This window comes from Polypterus senegalus, chromosome 1 (genome assembly GCF_016835505.1).
Source record: "Polypterus senegalus isolate Bchr_013 chromosome 1, ASM1683550v1, whole genome shotgun sequence".
NCBI classification, from domain to species: domain Eukaryota; kingdom Metazoa; phylum Chordata; class Cladistia; order Polypteriformes; family Polypteridae; genus Polypterus; species Polypterus senegalus.
Genome location: NC_053154.1, coordinates 279,681,489 through 279,706,622, shown reverse-complemented (window position 1 = coordinate 279,706,622; position 25,134 = coordinate 279,681,489). Strand labels below are relative to the sequence as shown.

Below are 25,134 nucleotides of genomic sequence, written 5' to 3'. Positions count from 1 at the left end.
GCCTCAATTGTTGCTCCCCGTGCCTTTCCTCTAAACTAATAACTAAATTTAATGGAGCAAAATAACATCACCATCCCTCATCAGCAGACTCTTGGGCCAGATACCAGGGCCACTGACTAACTCAGGCCAGTTACTTTTATTTAATATCCATGGATGTGGATATATTCTATACAGACATCCACCCACTGGGCTTCTGGTTACATCTTGAGGGTGGGATGGCGCTGTGAGAACTCCAATCAACCCCTCTCGTTGCTCACAATACTTAATTTCCTGATCGGTCCTATCAGAGGCATTTGTGCTTCCTTGATTTTATCTTTACATATTTTTCCAGTAGTCCTGGCCTGATCCCCGTCTGTGTGCAGGTTGCATGTTCTCTCTGTGTTGGTGTGATATTCTGCTTTCCTACTGCACCTCAGTGTATGAGTTAGGCAGACTGGCAACTCTAAAATGGCTTAGTAGGTATCCATGAATGGTGGAGCTGTGAGCGTGCTAGGAAATGACCTGGGACCCCGCCTAGGTTTGGTTACAGGGATAGACTCGGACCCCATGCATCCCAAAATTTTATTTTAAAAAATGAAAAGATAGAGGGAAGGCACCCACCTGTACTTCAGAACAGGTCATCCACCTGAACCTGCCCAGTGCATGGATGGGAGACCATCTAGGAAAAGCTTGGATTGCTGCTGGAAGAGGTGTTGGTGATGTCAGGAGGGGACACTTGGACTGTGTGTGTGGATCCCAATGCCCCGGTGCAGTGACAGTGACACTGAGCTGTAAATTTGGAGCCATCCTTCAGATGAATCATACAACTGCAGTCCTGACAGCGTGGTGCTTCCTGATGTCCTGGCTGAATTGCCCAGCATGGCCTAATCATTGGTTCTGTTGCCACCTAATAGGAAATGTGTGCTGAACACACTGGTTCAAGAATGGCAGCCATTAAGTCATCCAGGTAGATGCCACACATTGGCTCCCCACTGTTTTTATAAAGCCCTTTGAGTGGGTTAGAAAAGTGCTATATTAATGTAATTCATTTATCATTATTATTACAATACAATGAATGATTGAATATTTTTTTAATTCTCAAGTATCAAATAGATCTAACTTCACTTTATAAAGTGCCTTTTGGAAGGCAGTACCACAAACCGTCTTACAAAATTTTCCAACTGCCAGTCCGTCAGACAGCACTCTAGGAAAACGCCCGCCACGGAATTTTAAAAAGCAAAGCGGTGTCATGGAAAGGGCACAGTGAGGCAAACACACTCTGGATACAAAACAAAACTATAACTTGGCATTGCATCAGGAAAGGGGGCCAAATAAACACATACATATACTTGAAAGGTGCTATACAAATATATTAGTATTATTATTTATTATACTGCATCAGCAGAAAATAACGAGTTGCAGATGAAAAAAGGAGTCCTCTGCCAGGACTTCGCACTCACATCCTCCTCCATCTCTCCATCCATCTTCCACTCTGGTTACCCACGGTGGGCCTGTGCCTGAACTTAGCATTGTGAGGGTTCTCGGTGAGAGGGGCCACATGAAACAGTTAACTGAATCCCCGTAAGCCGTCACCTTTTGTTCTGCTCCACCCATGAGACTGGGTAACGGGTGAACGTGCCTCGGATTGATGGTACAATGCAGTGGATTACTTCGGGGGCACCAGTTAAATTGGCCGAGCCTCCTCCTTTGTCCATCACTTGGAGGTCCCTGCCCTCTAAGGTAAGTTCTTTGTGTTTGCTCTGACTATTTGTTGGCTTACAATACTTAAATCGTTTCGCTGGGTCCTAAGCTGGTTTTAACTCTGGGTGTTCCTGAGGTGAAAGGTTATTGTGTTGACCCACTGCATGCCAGCCCCCATCTGACACCCCCCACCCCACCAAGCTTAGCTTAAGGTCATTGGTCCTGCATGCTGTGAACTTAATTACATATCCCCCACCCGCCATCCCCCACCTGCCCGCCCTCATATCCGAGGATCTCACAATGCCGCATGAAAAGTGTGATAAGGGAGGCTTGAGGGAAAATGTGGATCTGGATGTGCCCGGACCGGTTTTCACACATTTGTCGGTCGTCTTTCTGGCTGCCTTTTCTTTTTAAATTTTTTTGTATTGCACAACAGAGAGATTGGTATTTTAAAGGCATGGGGGGCGGGGAGCATGTTTGGAAACAGTTAATCCACCTCTGGAAAATTCCTTTTTAATCTGTCAGCTTAAGCAGAGAGCAGCATGGCACTGGGTTGGTGCTCCTGACACTGTAATCCATTTTCTGTCTTACTTTTCATTTTCAGGGTTTCTTTGGTTGGTTTGTCGGAAACCAATCCCCCAATATGCCACCGTTGACAGTGTATAACCATCCTGTTATCCCATCCTGGTTTGTTCTGGAATTCCTGTTGGCTTTGTAATGCCTGTCGTGATGCACTTTATATATAAAACAGCCAGTTAGGCAATTGGAACACCAACGAGCGATTTGTCAGCCCAGCCAGGGCACAGAGGTGGGACCGCACACCGTCTGCTGTCTTTGGGGGGTCAGATGTGGGAGAGCCCGACAGTTAGAAATCGCCTCTCATTCAGGAGGACCACTGAGGTCAGAGGGAGTGAAAAAGTCACAATCTGTAACCCGAGCAGCCTGCAGAATGAAAGGAATTCTGGAGGAGGAGGGCAGCATGGTGGCACAGTGCTAAGCGCTGCAGAGTCCTAGGTGCAAAAAATGTGTCTGGTGCTGGCGTGTTGTCCCCATGCCAGTTTTAGGCTAGGTGACCCAAAATTGGCTAAGGTGGCTCTCCAGTGAAATTAAAGCCGGCACATGATGAACATGTATGCTTGGAATGTATTGGGCAGGGTGGCACAGTGGTTAGAGCTTCTACCCCACAGCTCCCGTATCCTAGGTTCAAATTCTATGCATAGAGTCTGTGTGTTCTCTCTCTGCATTTGCACAGGTTTTACTCTTGCATCGCCAAGGACATGTCACTAAGGTTAATTATTATTATTATTACTTATTCTTTGGCTGACATGTTTATCCAAGGCAACTTACAACATTTGCGATACAACTGGTTACATTTTATTTTTTCCCAGTTAGAGCACAGACAGGTCATAGTGTATCAGTAGCAGGAGTTTAACCCACAACCTCAGAGTTTGAAGTCCCAGCTTTAACCAGTCTGCCAGTTGGATTTAATATAATCTGAAATGCCAAATTGCGCCCATGTGAATGTGCCCTATAGAAAACTGGCACCTTGTCCAGAGTTATTTCCTTCCTAATACTTGGCACTGCCCCCTTAATACAGAACTGGATTGAACAGGTGTGAAAATGGATGGATGGAGAAGGAGGTGACAGTGTGGCTGCTGAGCTGAGGTGCTTCACTGTGTCCTCCAGCTTTGCAGATCTTTACGGTGTTACTGGTGCCATGCTTTCTGTCATGATGTCCTTACTCTTGTTTTGTAAAGCTTGGTGTGGTGATAACATAAGAATACTCTGTCAGCACTGCATAATCTAATTCTGGTTCAGGGAGGGTCAGAGTCAATCTCCGCAGCATTGAGCACAAGGCATGACCTGACCAGGATGGTGTGCCAGTTCATCGTAGAGCCCACTCACTCCCACACTGGGGCTAATTTAGTGCCAGTGACTAACTTAATGCGAGTGTCTTTGAGGATGTGGGAGGAAAAACAGGCTAAAGCAGTACTAATTGCTGCACCACCATGCCACCTTTGTTGTGTAATACTTTCTGAAAGTGCACAATAAAAAATAAAGACCAGCTGAATCCTGACTCTACTGCCTCACAGCCCCCAAGGACCAGGAGTTGATCTGTGGCCTCACTGTGTGCAGTTAGCCTGCCATCCCTGAGCTCATGCTGATCTTCTCCAAGACCTTCGTCTGGTGCAGTGTGAATAAGTTGGTGTCGCAGTGTGCAGGGCTGGCTTCTACCTTGAACCCCATGCTGTGATGACAGGCTTCAGTCCTTAGAAATCCTTCAATAGAAAAAAAAGGCAAATAATATGTTAAGTCCGCGTTTCTCAACCTTAAAGTATTTGCGACCCGAGTTTTCATAACAGTTTTAATCGCGCCCCCCCACAACATTTTTTTTAAATTTAGATGCATATTTTATTATACCTACTTAACTTTTATCGACATTTATCTAACTGTATATTTATTGTTCTAGTATCAGAATGTAGTTTAAGTTAATTTGTTTTGGTTTCAACAGATGTTTTTTCATATTTTTGATTCTTCTTTTCTTTTTTTCACATCTTTGCGCCCCCCTAGGGGGTCCGCCCCACAGGTTGAGAACCACTGTGTTAAGTTACAGTCAGGTCCGTAAGTGTTTGGACAGTGACGTTATTTTCAGAATTTTAGCTCTGTACACCCCCACAATGGATTTGTAATAAAGCAATCAAGATGTGATTGAGTTGTAGACTTTCAGCTTTAATTCAATGAGTTAACAAAAATGCTGACAAAAAGACAGACATTTATATAGGCATTCGGACAGACTAATGTAATCATATATTAATCATTTTCAATTTTTAGTTGAAAACCCTTTACTGTCAATGACTGCCTGAAGTCTGCAACCCATGGCCATCTACAAGTGCTGGGTTTCCTTTCTATTGATGCTTTGCCAGACATTTACTGTAGCTGTCTTCAGTTGCTGCTTGTTCGTTACACTTTCTGCCATCAGTTTTGTCTTCAGCAAGTGAAATGCGTGTCCAATTGGGTTGAGGTCAGTTGATTGATTTTTGCCATTGAAGATTATTCTACTGTGGTGGGCTGGAGCCCTGCCTGGGGTTTGTTTCCTGCCTTGCACTCTGTGTTGGCTGGGCTTGGCTACAGCAGACCCCCCCTGACCCTGTAGTTAGGATATAGCGGGTTGGATAATGGATGGATGGATAGAAGTTTATTCTACTAATTTGCGTTAAAAAGCACTTGGTTTGCTTTCGCAGTATGTTTTTGGCTCATTGTCCATCTGCACTGTGAAGTATCGTCCAATCAGTTTGCAGCATTTAGGTGAATCTCAGCAGACACTTCAGAATTCATCCTGCTACTTCTGCCAACAGTCATATCATCAATAAACATTACTGACTGACTTCCATTGGCAGTCAGACATGATCATTCCATAACACTGTCTCCACCATGTTTCACAGATGAGGTGGTATTCATCAGATCATGAGCCGTTTCTTCCCTTCTCCATACTCTTCTCTTTCCATCATTCAGGTACATATTCATCTTAGTTTCTTTTGTCCAAAGAAAATTGTTCCAGAACTGGACAGGCTTTTTAAAAATGTTTTCTGGCAAAGTCTAATCTGCCCTTCATATGCTTGATGTTTACCAGTGGTTTGCACGTTGTGTTTAATCCTCTGTCTTTACTTTCATGAAGTCTTCTCTTGACTGTAGGCTTTGGCAATGACACATTTACTTCCAGAGAGAGTTCTTGGTTTGGCTAAATGTTGTGACGGGCTTCTTCTTCACCAAGGACAGAATTCTGCAATCATCCAGTACAGCTGTGGTTTTCTAGACCTTCTGGTGTTGCTGACTGAGTTCACCAGTGCGTTTCTTCTTTTTAAGAATTGATTTGATCACTCCTCATATTTCTGTTATCTCCCTAAAGGGTGTGTTTTGTTTTCTCAGCCTAATGATGGTCTGTTTATATTTGCATGAACAGCTCTTTGGACTTCATATTGAGAGTTCACAGTGACAGCTTTCAAATGCAAGTTCCACACTTGGAATCAACTTCACACCCTTTACCAGCTTATTAGTTACTGAAATAATGAGGGAACTGCTCACATCTGGCTATGGAACGACTTATCAGTCAAGTAGGAGGACCCAGTATAATAAAATGGCTGTCATTCCTTGATGGCTCATACAATATTTTTGATAAACTCCTGTCAAAGAAAAGACAAAGAGCCACAAAAAGGTTTGGGGCAGCCTCCTGTATACTTGAACCTGGCTTCAAGAACGTTAAATTGGTTGCACAGTTGTGTACAGATTGGAGTCCAAAACAGAACTGACTGGGTGAGATTAAGATGGCGGTTTTAAGGTAATGCAGAGAAAGTGAGGTAATCATAACCGGGAACAGAAGTGACATCATTGAGGCCAGGTGGAATTTCCCGTAATTGGTCTGCAGTTAAAAAAAAAAGAAAGGACTACTGCACCTCGGCATCACCTGGTCTGGCGTGGAATTACCGTCATCCCAGCCTTTTAGGTGCCTTCCCAATGCACACGTGTGTGACACCTCTTAAATTAAAGGTGAAAGTCTACACTTCAATTACATCTTGATTGCTTTGTTTTAAATCCATTGTGGTGGCATATAGAGCCAAAATTATAAAAATTGTGTCAATCTCCAAATACTTATGGACCTAAAGATGTTGAATGGAAACTGAGGATTCTCATGCTCTGACTCTGTAATGCAGTAGAGAGACTGCACCTGGAGTACCGTGTGCCATGTTGGTCACCACTGTTCAAGAAAGACATAGCAGCACTTGCAGCTGTGCAGTGGAAAACAACCAAGTGTATCCTAGGACTTAGGGACTTGTCCTGCTCTGGTAGATCAGTCTCAAGTAGAGGAGATGGCATGGGGACCTAATCCAACTGGTGACACTAAACTGAGTGTGGGTGAGCACATCTTTGTACCCTGTGATGGACTGATGCCCCACCCAGTGCTGGCACTTAAGCTCTGGCCCCGGCACAGCTGAACTGAATTTGGCTGGTTTAGAAAATCGATTTTTAATTGATGTTTAAAGCTGAAGAGGCCTAATCAGTGATACTGACACTCAGCACAGTCTGTTTTTCTGCCTCAGTAGCCATCAGAGGGCATGTGCTCATTCAAAAGTGACCGAACATGATTCTGTACCTTTTTTATTATTCCAGGCATTTATCCAGTGTTGTGGAATCTGTTTCCATTGTAATTTTGGTGATGTTAAAACATTCCAGGGGTGTTATTATTAATCATGTGTTACTGTGCTCCATCGTAGGTTTCCATAGATGCTGCCATTTTGCTCTTATTTTATATTCCTTTGCTAGCCTGGGACAGCCTGAGGTTGCAACGTAGCCATTGTGATGGTACAGAGTATTCAGAAACTGTTCAGACTACTCAGACCCTTTCACTTATTTCACATTTTGTTTCCTTGCAGCTTTGTGCTAAAGTCATTTATATTCACTTTCACAGGCTGCAGTCAATATCCCCCAATCGCAAAACGCAAACAAGATTTTACAAATGTTTTTCAAGCTTTCAGATGCTTTGCTATGACCCCTGAAATTTGGCTCAGGTGCCTCCCGTTCTATTACTCATGACTGAGATGTTTCTACACCTTGTCTGGAGTCCGCCTGTGGTCAGGTCAATTGACTGGACATGATTAGGAAAGGCACACACACACCTGTCTGTAGAAGGTCCTACAGTACAGCTGAGCAAAAGCCAAGCCATGAAGTTGATGGAATTACCTGAGGAGCTTATAGACATGATTGTGTCAAGGCTACAAAAAATTCCTGTACCATTGAAGGTTTCCAAGACACTTCATAAATTCTTAAATGGAAAGGACTTTCCTAGAGCTGGCCATCTAGCCAAACTGATCATTCATGAAAGAAGGCCAATGATAAGGGAGGAGGCCAAGAACCTGAATTCTGGTTGAGCTCCACAGCACCTGTGTGGAGATAGGAGAACCTTCCAAAAGGACAACACTCCTCTGATCTGGGCTTTATGACAGAGTGGCCAGAAAGAATCTTCTACTCAGCATGACACATGGAAGCCCGATGGGAGTTTGCAAAAAGGCACCTAAAGGATACTCAGAGTGTGAGAAATGAGATTCCTTGGACTGATGAAATAGAGAAACTTTACGTCTGGAGAAAATCAGGCACCATTCATCGCCTGCTCAATACCCTTCCAGCGTTAAGCATGGTGGTGGCAGCAACATGCTGTCAGATTGTTTGTCAGCAGCAGGGACTGGGAGACTAGTCATGGTTGTGGGAAAACTGAATGGAGCAAAGTCTATAGATATCTGCAATGAACAACGTTGGGCCTCAGCCTTGGGCTTTCAATAGGACAGTGGCCCTAAGTACAAAGCAAAGAAATCACAGGAGTGGCTTAGAGACAACTCTTTGAATGTCCTTGCCAGAGTGCAGACTTGAACCCGATCAAACATCTCTACAAAGACCTGCAAATAGCCCACCATCAATGGTCTGTATCCAACCTGACAGAGCTTGAGAAGAATGGTAGAAAATCCTCATATCTAGATATGCACAACTTTTCACGTGAAGCCCTAGAAGACCCCAGGCTGTAAATGCTGACAAAGGGTCTCCAGCTAAGTACTGAGTAAAGGTATTGAGTACTTGTATCAATAGTCATATTTTAATTTTTTGTTCTTAACAAATTTGCAAAAATATCTACAATCCTGTCTTCACTTTGTCATTCTGGGTATTGATGAGAGGGAAAATCGATCGATTTTAGCTTATGGCTTTAACATAAGAAAATGTGAAAAAAGTGAAGGGGTATGAAAAAATTAGCACCTCTTTAGCAAAAGGTTAGCATCTCATGCCAGCTGCTGGTGCTGCACACAAAGTGGGGTCTCACAGAGCTCGGCTGGTGTCACCAGGATGTGCCCTCCTTACAGCAGCTTAGAATCTGACGTGTTTTGGAGTCCATGGCAAAATGGTGTGAGGCCTACTAAAGGAGCCATAAAAGCCAGTCAAGACCTTGGCCAACTCATAAGAGACTTGCCTAGTCCAGCTTACTCCACCTACATTACATCTACTCCACCACATTAAGATCTCAAGATGCCAGTCTGCTTCTGATTCCAAGGATTAATAAAATAACAGTGGGAGGTCGAGCTTTTAGTTACAGGGCCCCTAAACTGTGAAATGGTCTGCCTGCTACTATAAGAGATGCCCCTTCAGTCTCAGCTTTTAAATCCCAGCTGAAGACTCACTACTTCAGTTTAGCATATCCTGACTAGAGCTGCTGATTGACTATGCAGACTGCATCTCTGTTGTTAGTCATTAGCACTCAAACATAAGTAACATGATAGTTATAATTGGATACTAACCCTCGTCTATTCTGTTTCTCTTCTCTGTATTCAAATGTGGCACATGGTGCCACGGCCCACCTGCCAAGTTGTTTTGCCTGCCTAAGGTAAAGTCATCTTTGATGGAGGATCGCAGCGTTCATCAGGTAGAGGGGTCCTTTCATCAGATTAGCTGGCCCAACACTGTCTCGACTGTGGAATGGCCAAATGGTGGAGGCAGCTTGATGGCTGAGGTCTCCAGGACTCAAAACAAATCCAAATCATATTATGTGATATCATCTACTGTTAAATTCTGATGCATCTAAAATTTTTATTTTTATACTGTGTTGAGGATTTGTTCTGTTCTCTGTATTGTATTGTATTTTGTTGTATTGACCCCCTTCTTTTTGACACACACTGTACGCCCAACCTACCTGGAAAGGGGTCTCTTTTTGAATTTCCTTTCCCAAGGTTTCTTTCATTTTTTTCCCTACAAGGGTTTTTTTGGGAGTTTTTTCTTGTCTTCTTAGAGAGTCAAGACTGGGGGGCTGTCAAGAGACAGGGTGATCTTGTGTGATTTTGGGCTAAACAAAAATAAATTGTATTGTATTTAATTGTACTAATAACAGGGGCCAACTATGTCCAAAAATGGACAAACTGGTATTTAAAGTTTAAAATATCTGAACATATACAAAAGAGGGAGAAACCATAAAAACTCTGGTTTGTTAACAAAATGCAAGCATACATCTTTATACACGAATAAATAATTAACAAAAATAATGTCATCCAACTCTACTCCCTGCATCCTCACAAATCCACTGACCTCCCTCTCATTTACACACATGTATTCTGTCTTGTTCCTACTGACCTTCATTCCTCTCCTCTCTAGAGCATATCTCCACCTCTCCAGGGTCTCCTCAACCTGCTCCCTACTATCGCTACAAATCACAATGTCATCAGCAAACATCATAGTCCATGTGGACTCCTGTCTAATCTCGTCTGTCAGCCTGTCCATCACCATTGCAAATAAGAAAGGGCTCAGAGCCGATCCCTGATGTAATCCCACCTCCATCTTGAATGCATCCGTCACTCCTACCGCAGACCTCACCATTGTCCCACTTCCCTCATACATATCCTGTACAACTGTACGTACTTCTCTGCCACTCCCGACTTCCTCATACAATACCACAACTCCTCTTGAGGCACCCTGTCATATGCTTTCTCCAGGTCCACAAAGACGCAATGCAACTCCTTCTGGCCTTCTCTAAACTTCTCCATCAACATCCTCAGAGCAAACATTGCATCTGTGGTGCTCTTTCTTGGCATGAAACCATACTGCTGCTCACTAATTATCACCTCACTTCTTAACCTAGCTTCCACTACTCTTTCCCAGAACTTCATGCTGTGGCTCATCAATTTTATTGCCCTGTAGTTACTGCAGTCCTGCACATCCCCCTTATTCTTAAAAATCGGCACCAGTACACTTCTTCTCCACTCCTCAGGCATCCTCTCACTTTCCAAGATTTCATCAAACAATCTGGTTAAAAACTCCACTGCCATCTCTCCTAAACAACTCCATGCTTCCATAGGTATATCATCTGGACCAATGACCTTTCCATTTTTCATCCTCTTCATAGCTGTCCTTACTTCCTCCTTGCTAATCCGTTGCACTTCCTGATTCACTATCTCCACATCATCCAACCTCTTCTCTCTCTCATTTTCTTCATTCATCAGCCTCTCAAAGTACTCTTTCCATCTGCTCAACCCACTCTCCTCGCTTGTAAATAAGGTTCCATCTTTATCCTTTATTACCCTAACCTGCTGCACATATTTCTCAGCTCGGTCCCTCTATCTAGCCAATCGCTACAGGTCCTTTTCTCCCTCCTTAGTGTCCAACCTCTCATACAACTCATCATAGGCCTTTTTGTTTAGCCTTAACCAGCCCTCTATTCACCTTGTGCCTTATCTCCTTGTACTCTTGTCTACTTTCTGCATCTCTCTGACTATCCCACTTCTTTTTTGCCATCCTCTTCCTCTGTATACTCTCCTGCATTTCCTCATTCCACCACCAGGTTTCCTTTTCCTCCTTCTTCTTTCCAGATGTCACGCCAAGCACCCTTCTTGCTGTCACCCTTACTACATCTGCTGCAGTTTCCCAGCTGTCTGGTAACTCTTCACTGCCACCCAGTGCCTGTATCACCTCCTCCCTTTTTCAACTTCCACCATTTGATCCTTGGCTTTGCCCTCACTCTCTTCCTCTTCTTGATCTCCAACGTCATCCTACAGACCACCATCCTATGCTGCTTAACTACATTTTCCCCTGCCACCACTTTGCAGTCTTCAATCTCCTTCAGACTGACTCTTCTGCATAGGATGTAATCTACCTGTGTGCATCTTCCTCCACTCTTGTACGTCACCCTATGTTCCTCCCTCTTCTTAAAATACGTATTCACCACAGCCATGTCCATCCTTTTGGCAAAATCCACTATCCTCTGACCTTCATTCCTCTCCTTGACACCATACCTACCCATCACCTCCTCTTCTCCACTGTTCCCTTCACCAACATGCCCATTGAAATCCGCTCCAATCACCACTTTCTGACCCTTGGGTATACTGTCCATCACTTCATCCAACTCACTCCAAAAATCTTCCTCACCCTTTGCACACCCAACTTGCGGTGCATATGTACTAACAACATTCATCATCTCACCTCCAATTTCCAGCTTCATAATCATTACTCTGTCTGACACTCTTTTAACCTCCCAAAACACTGTTGACATACTGTTCCTTCAGAATAACCCCTACCCCATTTCTCCTCCCATCCACACCATGATAGAACAATTTGAATCCACCTTTGATCCACCTGGCCTTACTCCCCTTCTATTTAGTCTCTTGCACGCACAATATATCAACCTTCCTTCTCTACATCATATCTGCTAACTCTCTCCCCTTACCAGTCATACTGCCAACATTTAAAGTTCCTACCCTCAGTTCCACTCTCTTTATTTTCCTCCTCTCCTCCTGCCTCCAGACACGTCTACCCCTCTTCTTCTCCTTCTTCGGCCAACAGTAGCCCAATTTCCACCAGCACCCTGTTGGTTAAAAGTACTGGTGGCGGTCGTTGTTAACCCGGGGCTCGACCGATCCGGTGTGGAAATTTGTATTGTTGTCTACATATTGATTTGGCAAAATTTTACACCAGATGCCCTTCTCAAAAGATTCCTGAGCTTCTGGTGTCCAGGAAAAACTGATTGGCAGATTTATTTGTTTCACAGCTTCAGGAACCTTCCTGAGACAACTTATATCAATGAGCTCATCATTAACTTTGATCTAGTAATTTTGCAGGCTAAAAAATTATGCACGTTTTGTGAAATGTATTCGTTTTTCTTTTGAGGGTGCAGAAGAATCTTTTCTACTTAACCAAAGTATCGTTCCATTTTCTGAGAATTAATCAGTTTATCATTGATATGCAATGCTGAAAATGTTATTAACAATTGAGTGAGGGTCAGCCACAGTATTAGCCAGTCATGTGGCCCCATAGTTGTATTGAAAGGCCCCCGTCTTGTCCTAATTTGGGCTATAGAGATATATTAGATTTATAGTCTCATTCTGTTACACATGTACTTCAGAGGCAAATGACACACATGCAGGGCATATTGCCCGCTTGTGGCCCGTCCGATCCCCAAGTGTTATATGCAGGACCTTGTGACCCCCGGGGGTAGCCAACCTCCTTGGTTGGGTGGGTCTTTTTGGACTTTTTAATCAGCTTCCCATTGTGTTAATTTCCAATTTATGTTACATATTTGACTGGGTTAAGAGTTTCTTGTTAATAAGTTCAAATAAATAGACATATATTTTGTGTTGTATATAGTGCATAGTTTTGCCTCTCATTCTAATTCTTAAAACAATAACAAATTAATGTTTATTTCAAAGCAGAATGCAGCCCATGATTTTATTCATACATAAAGAAATAAATCTTATGAAATAACTTTAAAATAGAACACAATTTTTGATACTAGTAAATACTACAAGTTATTACATGAAAAGCTACATGAGTGTTTTATTCAGATTCAGTAATGTAATTTTCAACTTTTGCAGGTTTTATTTCAAAACTACACTATTTTTCAAGGCTTTTAATATTTCATAGTGGGAGGCACATTTTAAAATAGCTCATTATTTATTTCAAAAGATCTCTTTTTACCTCATTTTTTTATCTATCTGTCTTTAACTGTATATATATATATTGTTGCAGTTTTTCAAAACGTAATGACTCATTAATATAAATATCATTGCTCTTTTTCATGTGATTATTTATTTTGTAATTCACTTTTTATTCATTTCATTTTGGCACAATTCTGTACGCTCCTGCCAATCGAGACTTGATGCCTAATTTCATACCCCTGACTCTAACAGTCCAATGTTCTTTTAGAATAGCGAGGGACACACAAGCAGAGTTTATTAGCTGTCAAAGTCTCAACAGTAGCAAACTTACCGTATACAGTATATATATTCATGTGTAAGTCGGGCCTTGAAACCAGAAAAACTGATCAAAAAATCAGACCCCGACTTATACGCCTGTTCAAAAATACAACACGTAATTTTTTTTAACATCTTCTTGCTTCCTCCAATCTCGCACCAGTTTCTGAGATGCATCAAATTTTGTTGCAGCAGCACAGTTACCGATTTCTTTCGCTACTTCAACAGCTTTTAATTTAAAACCAGCTTCATATTTTCTTCTGATCGAATGCTAGGTAAAGGAAGCTGTTACGATGAAGATGCCATGAGGGTGTGAGATACAAAAAACACAAATCAGTGCAAACGTCGCTTCGGAATAGTTCGGGTATTACTGTGTGGTCACGTAGACACAATACATAGAGAAAAAGGCAGTGTGCTCCGTGGTTACTCTCTCAGGTGGGCTTTAGCATATCATAATCTCTTGGACCAATAGCATGAGTTTTCCGCATTCGACTTATATGACCAACATTATAAAATACCACAAATTATACAGTAAAATCAAGGCGCGACTTATCCACGGGAGAACTTAAACGTGAGTATATACGGTATGTTAACTCGCAAAATATTAGCAGATAATGAAGAATGGTGGTCCGCGACTCTTTGCAACCCCACGGAGTTGTCTAATCAAATGGCAGTTTATCTAATAAAGTATTGCGGAATACAAATAGTTGAAAACTGAAAGCTTCACCTTGTTTTCTTGATTTTCTGGAATAGCTGTTCTATATACTGGCTATGACACTGTGTCCCTGTCTTTCTCTCTCTTTGTCTTTTTTTTCTGGTGGTATGATGTGCCCCCCTAGCTATGTCCTGTGCCATCCTAGTGGTGTACTGCTGAACTAGAAATCCAGAAGGGAAAACAGCAAAGATTGAAGGACTGAGAGATGAGATTGTAAATGAGGAATGAGCCAAAAATTCAAAAATCAATAAATCGAAAGGCCAATGCCAAAACACTAAGCTAAATCAGACGTCTGGAGAAGTTAGATTGAGAGCCAGAATACTAAATAGCAAAGGTATGTGCACTGTTTGAACATCCGCAATCTTGGATGAAGTCCTGAATGAACGTCCGGCTTATAAAAGGATCTGGTGTTTGATATCATCCATCGCAAACTGACCACTGCTTCCTTGATGACTGAGGCATAAAATGGCAGCATAAAATAAAAAAGATTAATATAATTTAAAATTTGCATAATCAAAGCCAATATGAGCAAAATAATAATAGATTCTGACTGTTTGTGATTGAAAACTCTTAAAAATGCATCTTAAGCACTGTATCTGTGGTTTGTTTCCTGTTGTTGTTGCTGTGTTGTTTAGGCTTATGGCTCTTTTCTAGAGTATAGGTCATCAATGATAGTCCTGTCATTATCAGCTGTCTCCACCCTAGTCCTGTTAACTTAATGTCACTCTTCAGGTTCCTTCTCTGGTGTTTCTGGGTCACCCTTGTTTCCTCTCCCCATGTAGGTTCCAGGTTAGGGCCTGCCTAGTGACACTGTCTGCAGGGTTCCTCAGGGTGTATCCTAGCCTTCCCCACATCAATAGAGGTGGGTAGTAATGAGTTACATTTACTCCGTTACCTTTACTTGAGTAACTTTTTCAAACAATTGTACTTCTAAGAGTAGTTTTACTGCACCATACTTTTTACTTTTACTTGAGTACATTTGTGAGGAAGAAATGCTGCTCTTACTCCGCTACATTGGGCAACACTCGAATCGTTACTTTTTTTCCATTAGATACCCTATATTTTGCCAGAGAGAAGCTGCCAGTGGATCTACTGCATGACTTTTTCACCAAACAGACATAGGAACAATAACCACAAGACTCCGTTTCACCAATCAGACGTAGCAAAAATAACAGACAAGACTAACCACGTTTCACCAATCAGCAAAAATAACCACAAGACTCCGTAGCGTAGTAAAATAATCACACGGCAAAAATAACCCGTTTCGCCAATCAGACGTAGCCATGCATTCACATGGCCACACAAACGGTGGCGGCATAGCAGCACAAACTCCTCACAGACAGCGGACAGGAAAAGAAAGAATACATGAAAAATGAGAGCCGACTCCTGCTGAAGCTTAACCATCACTTGACTGAGTGAAGAACAAGCACGTTTTAACCAAACATGCACAGACACAGACAGTCAAGGTAAAGTGAGACTTCATGTATGTGTAGAAGCTGTCTTGTCCTAACGTTATTTTCTATTAGCTGTGCTATTTGGAGGGCAAGTGAATATGCAGTATTGTACTGTCAGTGTACAGGATATCTTGTCACTGTAAGTAGTTTACACTGTTCATGTTACCTACTGTAGGTATCGGCTTTAAAAGCTTTGTTGTGAAAAACTGCGATTTGGAACTTTGTTTTATTTGTGCATCTTTATTTTGTAAAGATGTTATTTATTTTTACTCATTTTTTTTATTTTATTATTTGGAAATAGCAGAAGTTGCACATTATTTTATATTTTTGTCTGTCTTATTTCAACATTTCTAAAAAATAAATCATTTATTATGATCAAACAGTTACTCAGTACTTGAGTAGTCTTTTCACCAAATACTTACTCTTACTTGAGTAATTTTTTGGATGACTCCTTTTTACTTCTATTTGAGTAATATTATTTTGAAGTAACGCTACTATTACTGGAGTACAATTTTTGGCTACTCTACCCACCTCATCTGTGGTCATCTGTGATCAGTATATCTGTTGTCACAAGTCAGCATTGCTGATGGCTTTCAACCTGGTTAATTAACCTCTAGCTCTTCTTCATGGTAGCCTTAGTAGTTTTCCATGTTTCTGATCCGTACGTCATCACTGACTTAACTTTTGTATTATATAGCTTTACCTTTGTAGTGTGGCCGATTTCTTTGGAACTCCGGATGTTTCTGAGCTTGATGAATGCTACTCAGGCTTTGCTGATCTGCATTTTCACATCAGCATCTGTTTCTCAGTTTTTGTGTGTTACACAGAGGTCAAGCACTCTACCTCCTCTTGGGCTTTTTCCTTACTTCTTACTGGTTATTCACTGCTGGTGTTGGCCATCAGGATTTTTGACTTGCCTCTGTTGATGCAGACTCCCAGCTGGGCTGAGACTTAAAGCAGGTCTAATGAGTTTTTTTTTCCTGCATATCTGTTGTTGGCTGTGAGAGAGAAGAGCAATATCATCTGAAAAATCAAGGTCTTTAGGTGGCATCCGCTAGATTCCATTCTTTTTCCTGCTGGTTCCCTAGCTTAAGTATATTTTCCTTTTTCTTATTTTTAAATGCTCATTTGTGTGTTGTTTGTTTTCATGTTATTTTATAGCATTTTGTTTTATTTAAATATTTTTTAATTGTTATGCATTACTGCAAAAGTACAGTCCTTGTGTTTTGCATGTGAAACCCCAAGAGGCGGGGCCACCATGATGTCATTACTGTGGGACCGCCCCCAGTCTTTATAATGAGGTTGAGTCCCTTTGTTCCAGTAGAGCAAGGTTAAGATTTGTAGAGTGCAGATCTTTTATAAGCACTGCTTGGCCGTTTATGGTTTAATGAGTTTGGCCTTTGGGTTGCATTTTGGACTTGGGTTTGCCTTCGGTTGCCATTTTAGACATACCCCTTTTTGCCTATTTGTTTCCTTTTCATTGTTTTTCTTTATTCTTTCTGATTAGAGTGCATATATTCTTTATTTTTTAAAGATTCTTAGTTTGCCTTTGTCATATTAACCCAGAGGTTTTATTGTTTCCTCTCCCTTCAAGAGCATTGTTGTGGTTTTGGGACAGGACAACATGGGCATCCCCCTTTTTTGCTAGACTTTTAGTGACACACAAGGCCTGTTAAGACAGCAGATTTAATGGGAGTGACAGAAATTCAGCTTCACCCCTACCTGCATTCCTGAGTGAATGGCTGAACTGCACCTCGTACCAATACTTTGGTCAGCCGTGTACTTCATCTGATAACAAAGGTGTAAATCACACCTCCGCAGAGACTCCTTCAGACAAAAAGGTGCCCAGATGGATTTTCATCAAACTCAACTCCGGTTCAGTGGGATTTACAAACTAATGTGCCTATAAGCAGGCACTGGACGTGTAACTGGAAGTGATCTTACTCTAACCCCCTGAGGTTACACCTCCCTTCAAGATTACCTGCACTCACCTCATCTGTTGTCTTTGGAAAGATCAAAGCTGACAATCAGGCCTCTTTGGGGGGAAATGTAAAAGGCAAGCCTCAGTCTTTGATGGAGCTGAAAGCCACCCACTGTCTGCAGAAAATAAACACCTCATAAACTTTGTTTGGCCTGGACGCTTCTCTCCATAGAACACCCTGAACTAGCTGTAAGATCTGCTCTGCGCCGGAGACTGAGAAGTAACTATTATTTCTAGAAGGGAACTTCAGTGCATACAGAAAGAGTAACGTTATTCCTATGAGGCTACAGAGAGCACAGTAAAGAGCATAATGTCACGTGAAGAAGGCAGCATCACATCACACCACGAACACTGGACCATGTAGCAGACACCAAGAGTGCATTCCAGTACAAAATGAGTCCTTTATTTGAACCTGGAGCAACAACACTGAAAGTCACAATCATCATCCTTAAAGTCCTGGTATCGGAAAATTATATATCTCTGCCAAGAACTCTAAATAGCCAGTAAGCAGCCAGCCAGCCTCTTCTGTGTCGTATGTTTGTCTGTCAGAGTCGGTCTTGTGTCCTGTCTTCTATGTTGATTTATATGCAGCTATCATGTTACTATAATCCTTGTGCTTATCAATAAATTGTATTATTCTATTTCTTAAGATGAGTGGGCTTCATTCAAGTCAATAATGTAAGGGATAGAGACCACCTGCTGCAGATAAAGGTAAGAAAAATAAAGTGGGAGCCTTACCATTGTATTTAATTAATTACTGGCAAAGGTAAAACTAAAAATATTTCTGAATAACTAACCAGAATTCATCTACTCTTTTTTACACATCCATGTACCATTCCCTATGTTCATTGGGTGTCTCTGGGTGGGCACAAAGCAGAGGTCCTCACTCATTTCATATAGGGACATTCAGAAATATGTTTGCACTTTTAAAGCCAGTGCCACGTTTTTGGTCTGTGCTGGCATGAAAGCCTGCCTCTTGATTTTGGGGTCTGGCTGCCTGGGTACGAGGCCCATAGTGCTAATGAGTGACTAATGAGGGCTTGCTGTAGCCATTTTATAGATGCTGTGGCCTGCTACTCCTTTCGCCATCTTGTGCACTGCTAATCACAACAGTAAGAATTGGAGGCCTTGTCTCTTGCTAGCTGTGTGTCCCTCCTGCCTCCTATTATATCAGAGCCTAAAATATTTTTTTTCTTTTAGATGACCTAGTAGTGAAGAGCAACAAGTGAGCAACTGGCAACCACAAGGTTGTCCCTTCACATCGGATTCACCAGCCCATAATTTAAGGATGTCTAAGATGTTGTGTTCTCCTGTACACTTGAATGTTAAAATAAAGATGGTCAGCATTTCAGTGAGCCAAACTAGAAAGCAGCAGTTATGAAGAGCTACAGCCAGCACTGTAGTGTACTGGACTCTCAGATACACGTCTATGGCTGACTTTCAGGTCTCTGCTGTTTTCACCGTGTTTAATATTTGTATTGTTGTAATTAGTTTTGGTATTTGGTGCTCTGTTGTACTAGGGGGCTTTGCCCCCTGCTCGCTTAGCTTGCCCACACCCACACCCCCACCCCCACCTGCACTACGCGGCAACCACTTCGCGTCTCTGCCGCTCGCATTGTGAAGAGATGGGCTGAACGCACCCTAAGGAGATGTGACCGCTCCTCCGACACCCCCTCTTAAATGGCGATACAATGGGAAATACATACAGTTTTTTTTTTTACCTCCTCTTTGCTTGATCAACTGCTGTCTTGCTGCTGTGCCGCGTGATCTGCATCTCACGCGGCGCACTTCTGTCGTATCACTTATGTCCATATATTCAATCTCTTTTCGTTTTTACCTTTTCATCAATATTACATTGAATTTTGACTCTGTGTTTGGACTTACATCGTGAAAACGCAACGTATTACTGACCGTGAGCGAATATCGTTTCTTTCTGTCTACAACAAAGGTGTCTGACATAACCACACAGGACTTTTCCAAATCTCTTTGCATTTTTTGTCTCATGGGGCTTCCGGCCCTGGGCGTGGCCACATCGTTTGGCACGAAGACGCGTCTCGTGGGACGTGAAAGTGTCTCTGGGACAATCACGTCTCATCTCCTTCAAAGATTTTTTTTTATCATAGAGAGATATAATGTTGTAAATTGTGGTGTAAATAAATGAGGTATAAATGGTGTAATTGTGTGAAGTCAATCATTAATTGAATAACACTGCTCAACAAGCATCTTGCTACTGGGAGTCTTTCACCTTTCCTTTAACAGGTTTCGCTTGCTGACTCCAAATCTGAAAAATGTTTTCGTCCAGCACGTCCCGTTTTTTAGTTCTGATGTTCCAGGTCTTGGACAACTAGGGTGACTGGACAGTAAAGGCGGATAACCATTTTGATAAATACCGGTAATTTCACTAGGGATGCCATTGAGATAAAAGAATTCGCCACATGTTACTAACAGCTGTGAGTTGTTTACCTTGTCATTATTCATTTTATTTAAAAACTCAACTCAGACATTACGGTGCAGTAGGCAGAGGTTTTACTGTTCAACATAACATTCCATTTCAGGACATTTTGTTTGTTAGATTCGCCATTACTCTGAAAATTTTGTCAAGGCAACGGACAAAAACGGCGATGCTTTTCAGCATTTAAGAGATAAGTTTGGTCTGGAGAAAAGTGAAGCCAAAATTAAGGAAGGTGTTTTTGTTGTTCCTGATATCCGTGAACTGATGATTGACGATGAGTTCAAAAGGAAACTGAAGCCCACTGAATCAGCAGCATGGGAAGTGTTCGTGCGGATTGTCCAGAATTTTCTTGGCAGTCACAGAGCAGAGAATTAGGCCGAGCTTGTGGAGAACCTGCTGAAAGCGTATCACCTTATTGGAGCCAGAATATCACTGAAGATGTATTTTTTACATTCTCATCTTGACTATTTTCCACCAAATCTGGGCAATGTCAGTGTTGAGTATAGGCAAATATTTCATTAAGATATAAAGGTGATGGAAAACTGATATCGGGGAAAATTCACTCCGAGCATTATGGGTGACTAGCGTTGGTTCTTGCAAAGAGAGATGGATGTGCAGTACAAGCGCAAAAGCGAGTGCCTCCAACATTTTTGGGCATGCTGACCTCACTTTTATATTGAGGTAAATTTGCATAAACATGTTTTAAAGTGTCTCTGGTATCGTCTTCTGGTTTGTTTTCAGAATAAACACATCAAAACAATTATCGTGTTAATAAACTATATTATATTGATATTCAAAAGTGTCAAATCATCAATGATGTGTATTTCAAAAACTTGACATGCTAGCTTAATCCCAATTTTATATATGAAATCAGTGTAAAAATTTAATAAAGAGCTGCTCTGAAGTTCCCAGTAGCAAACAAGAAATATTTTTTTGTAGACCAGTGTAATAGGTAAAGCTGGTGTTTGCCATTAAGAGGAAATAAAAACAATCAGGAAATCAACAAAATTACAAATTGAAAGAAGTAATGTGGCTTAGTGCGTAGGATGTGGACTGTGAAGAATGAGGCTGTGAATTCAGTTTCCGTCACTAAGTGCCTGTGCGCTTATTTTAGACGTTCAGCCCTAACACAATCAAAGAGTGTCCTTTCAGCAATCATTTATTTACTCACTAGCCTCCCTAATTCAGTTCAGGATCAATGAGGGAGCTGATGCCTACCCTGCCAGCCCTGGACAGAGGGCACAAGTCCACCAGCGGGTGTGATAGCACCTGACCAGTTTAGAGGTGCCACTTAACCAAAGCTGCATGTCTTTGAGGTCCAGAAGGAAAACTTTACATGAACACGAGCAGTACATGCAGACAACGCCAAACAGATTCCCATCGAGCCAGTACTTATCACTGTGCCACCATGCCACCATGTGCCTTTTCCACTCGACTACAGAGCTCTGAAGTAGCTGTGTTATTACTATGAAGTGGTCTTTAAAATCCAATCCATTTTAAAGAGCACATTTCGTCTTTTAAAAGGTCCATTCCCTTTGACTGCATGCTCATGACACGCTTGACGTTTTCATCGGTGATGCAGACCTCGCTTCACCTCAGTCAAAACACACAGAAAATACAAAGGATTTGTTTTGACGTTAAAGCCATAACTGCAAATCCTGCTGAACAATAGCATCAAAATAATGAAATTTCATGGAATCTGCCTCGCAGGCTGCCCCCTTACCCCCTCCCACCCTGTGATGCTTAGGCGATGGGAAGTTTACAGATGTTACATTCAGATACACTGAGCTTGCTTCGACATCCCACCATCTGACTGTTGCCCGCCAGCGTCGGATTGGATGCTTCCTCTCAGGCATTCATTACAAGTTGATACAGTGCGCTTACTCTATTTTTTTGGTGTTATAATATTATATGCCCCCTAATCAGACTGAAGGGATCAGGCCAAGACATGTTCAGTCCCCTTGCACAAAGTCACAGCAGGTCACCTTTGTCTTTATAAAATAAAGTCCATTAGATCCTTTTGTGAACACACAGACAACAAACTGGGATTATCAAAGAGAGGCACCCCCTCACCCCAGCCCTTAATCCCACCAGCACCAACATCAAAGCAGCCTAATGACGTGTGAACGAGCTGAAGGCGTCCTCATCCACCTACTGGCTCAGCTGAAGAGCTACACTTGCACACTGGGGGGCTCCTGGACCACCAGGGCTTCATACACAGCTAGTTCAACTTTCAGGAGAATTTCAGCAGCCCATAAAAATACAAAGGCTTCCCAGAATTCAGTTCTCAGAGACTGAAGTGTTGTTGTCAGTGGTATCTAAGTGGTACAGAGAACATTAATCAATATTACAGCCTTTGAAATGAAAGCATGGCCGTTTTCAGTTTCTGAGTGGGACGGAGCAACCGAGTGGTCAAAGGACGGCACTTTAGGCCACAGTGTTAGCTCTACCACAGTGTATAGGAGAACTAGGGCAGCAAAGTCATGGGGGCTTGAAACAATACCGACCCTAATTTACAATACAGGTGTCCGACTCCTGACGACCTGTACAAGCCCTTTACTGGTGGACTTCCAACTCCCAGGATGCACTGCACTCCACTTCACAGAGCCTCTGTTTATGCAGAATGTTCTTGATTCTTTATTTTCATGTGGTGCAAGGTCTCCCTTCTACTTCTGATTTAGGGATGTTTCCCTTTCGGCAAGTTTGTGGTTTATTTTATTTTCCATCCTTATTTCGACATTTGGCTCTGCTGCCTTGCAGTTAAGAGACCTGGGTTCGCTTCCCGGGTCCTCCCTGCGCTGAGTTTGCATGTTCTCCCCGTGTCTGCGTGGTTTTCCTCCCACAGTCCAAAGACATGCAGGTTAGGTGCATTGCTGATCTTAAATTGTCCCTAGTGTGTGCTTGGTGTGTGGGTGTGTGGGTGCCCTGTGGTGGGCTGGCGCTCCACCCAGGGTTTGTTTCCTGCCTTGCACCCTGTGTTGTCTGGGATTGGCTACAGCAGACCCCCGTGGCCCTGTAGTTAGGATATAGCAGGTTGGATAATGGATGGATGGATTTCGACATTGGGTTAATGTGTGATATTTTTGATATATTCATAGGTTTTCTTTTCCATCTCCTCCTTTTTTTTTGCAGAGTTTTACCAGAGGTTTGTTTCTCTGCTCTGTACCCTCACTGCACCAAATCATTCGACTGCACAAAAATATTTGAATGCTTGATTGCCGGTCAGCATGCAGTTTACAAGCTTTGGTATTTCTTGAACTACATATTTATAAGTATTGTAGGCATGTTTTCCATTACTACGACATTGTAAAATTATTGTTATTGTAGCAGCCATCAGACTGAAGTGCCTATCAATCACATGGTGCCAAGTATCTGCAGTTCTCCCACACGGGGAGCCAGCTGGTTGGCAGCAGACCTTCTAGAAACAGCCTGACTGTTCCACAGCTGTTGGGCACAGGCTATTTAAACAGAGGCATCATGTACATTCTGTAAAAAGGTCTCAGTTAGCCTAAGGGGCGTTCATAAGATTTGTAAAGATTTACATAAAAAACAAGAATAGTTGTGTCAAATACCTGAAATATTAAAATGTGTGCTTCCGTAGCAGTCACATTGTCACACACATGCACATGAGAAACAGTTCACTGGCTGAAATAAATCCATTTCTCCGCCAGACCAGGGGATGGCACTATCCTCTTTCCCAATGCAGACCATCAGAAGAGCCCACCTCATAAAATGTCTCTGGCAGAACCTGCCACCCTATGGTGTCACTTCCACTACCAGTCCTTCAGAACCTGCCTCCCCATGACATCATTTCCGCTTCCAAACCCGCCTCTTCCTGTCAGTCAGCTATATATTGGCCATCTTTCCCAATGTACTTTTGGACTCAGGTCTATAAGGCCTATTGTAGTTTTCGTCTTTTCATCAACCAACTTTCAAGTATACGGCATGGCTACACCAAGCCTTTTTGTGTCTCCTGTTCTTTATTTCACAACATCTTCTTCACGACCGCTGACCTTGAAATATTCTAATGCAATACCTCCATGCCAATGTTTGGTTTGGCCAGTGCCGATTTTAATCTTTTTTGGAGTGGGTATTAGAGGGCTGGGACCAGGAGCGGACTGGGTCTCAAAACCGGCCCAAACATCCTTCAACGAGGGAGCTGACGAGGTCGACCCACTCTGCCCATTATTCATTGTAATTTTCTTAAGATTTGTGAGGAGGGTGCGGCTCGCTACTTGCAATGAGCCTATGATATGAACTCCTATCTAAACTGCTGCCAAACTTAATCTGTACACACACGTTGTTGTTGTTTAGACACAACTTAAAATTTGATGACATGCTTAGAAATAAAATTTAATGAAAAATAAAAATTTAGTAACACGGCTTACACATTATTAGAGTACATGCCAAATGTCAAAGTCATGTCCAAGTGCCATTATTGCACTGGATGGATGGATGGATGTTATAGGAATATTGTACTGGGTGACATGTAGGAGTTCAAAGGACTGACAGCTTGGGGAAAGAAGCTGTTATTGGACCTGGCTGTGCCGTTTCTAATGCTGCGGTATCTTTTACCTGATGACAGGAGGTCAAGCAGAGAGTGTGGTGGGTGAGAGGCGTCTTTCACAATGGCGTAGGTTCTACGCAGACAGAGTGTCCTGATGTCCTGGACTGAGGAAATGGAGGCCCCTATGAACCTCTCAGTGGTCCTCGCCACACGCTGCAGAGTCTTGTGCTCAATAGTGACACAGTTTGTCAGAATGCTCTCCGCAGGTTCTTCTGTAACAGGTGGTAAGTATGAGTTGTGGTATTACTAGACATCAAGGTAAGCTGAATGGTTTATCAAATGTGTGTGTTTTTATATACTTGTGAGTCAGGAGGCACCAGACAGAAAAACAGAAGTGTTCTTAAGTAATTCACATGAACACAATAAAATATAATCTGTTCTAAAATGCCAAGTAAAATTTATATTCATTTATCTAACATCTGTAGTAAACTGGTAGTTTTGTTTGGCATCATCCATTAAGAATTGTGAAATTCATTGTAATACAATACAATACAATACAATACAATTTATTTTTGTA

At 42.2% G+C, this 25,134-nt stretch overlaps 1 long non-coding RNA gene across 2 annotated transcripts; it reads left to right on the top strand.

Annotated features, from left to right (window-relative positions):
* The first annotated feature begins 1,637 nt into the window (after positions 1-1,637).
* Positions 1,638-19,170, top strand: LOC120519152. Of its 2 annotated transcripts, none has more exons than XR_005631397.1 (4): positions 1,638-1,719; positions 17,212-18,101; positions 18,249-18,309; positions 18,799-19,170. It is a non-coding gene; the product is annotated as an uncharacterized LOC120519152 (long non-coding RNA). The 2 variants fall into 2 exon arrangements; XR_005631398.1 differs by lacking the exon at positions 1,638-1,719 and adding an exon at positions 14,417-14,497.
* The last annotated feature ends 5,964 nt before the right edge of the window (positions 19,171-25,134 follow it).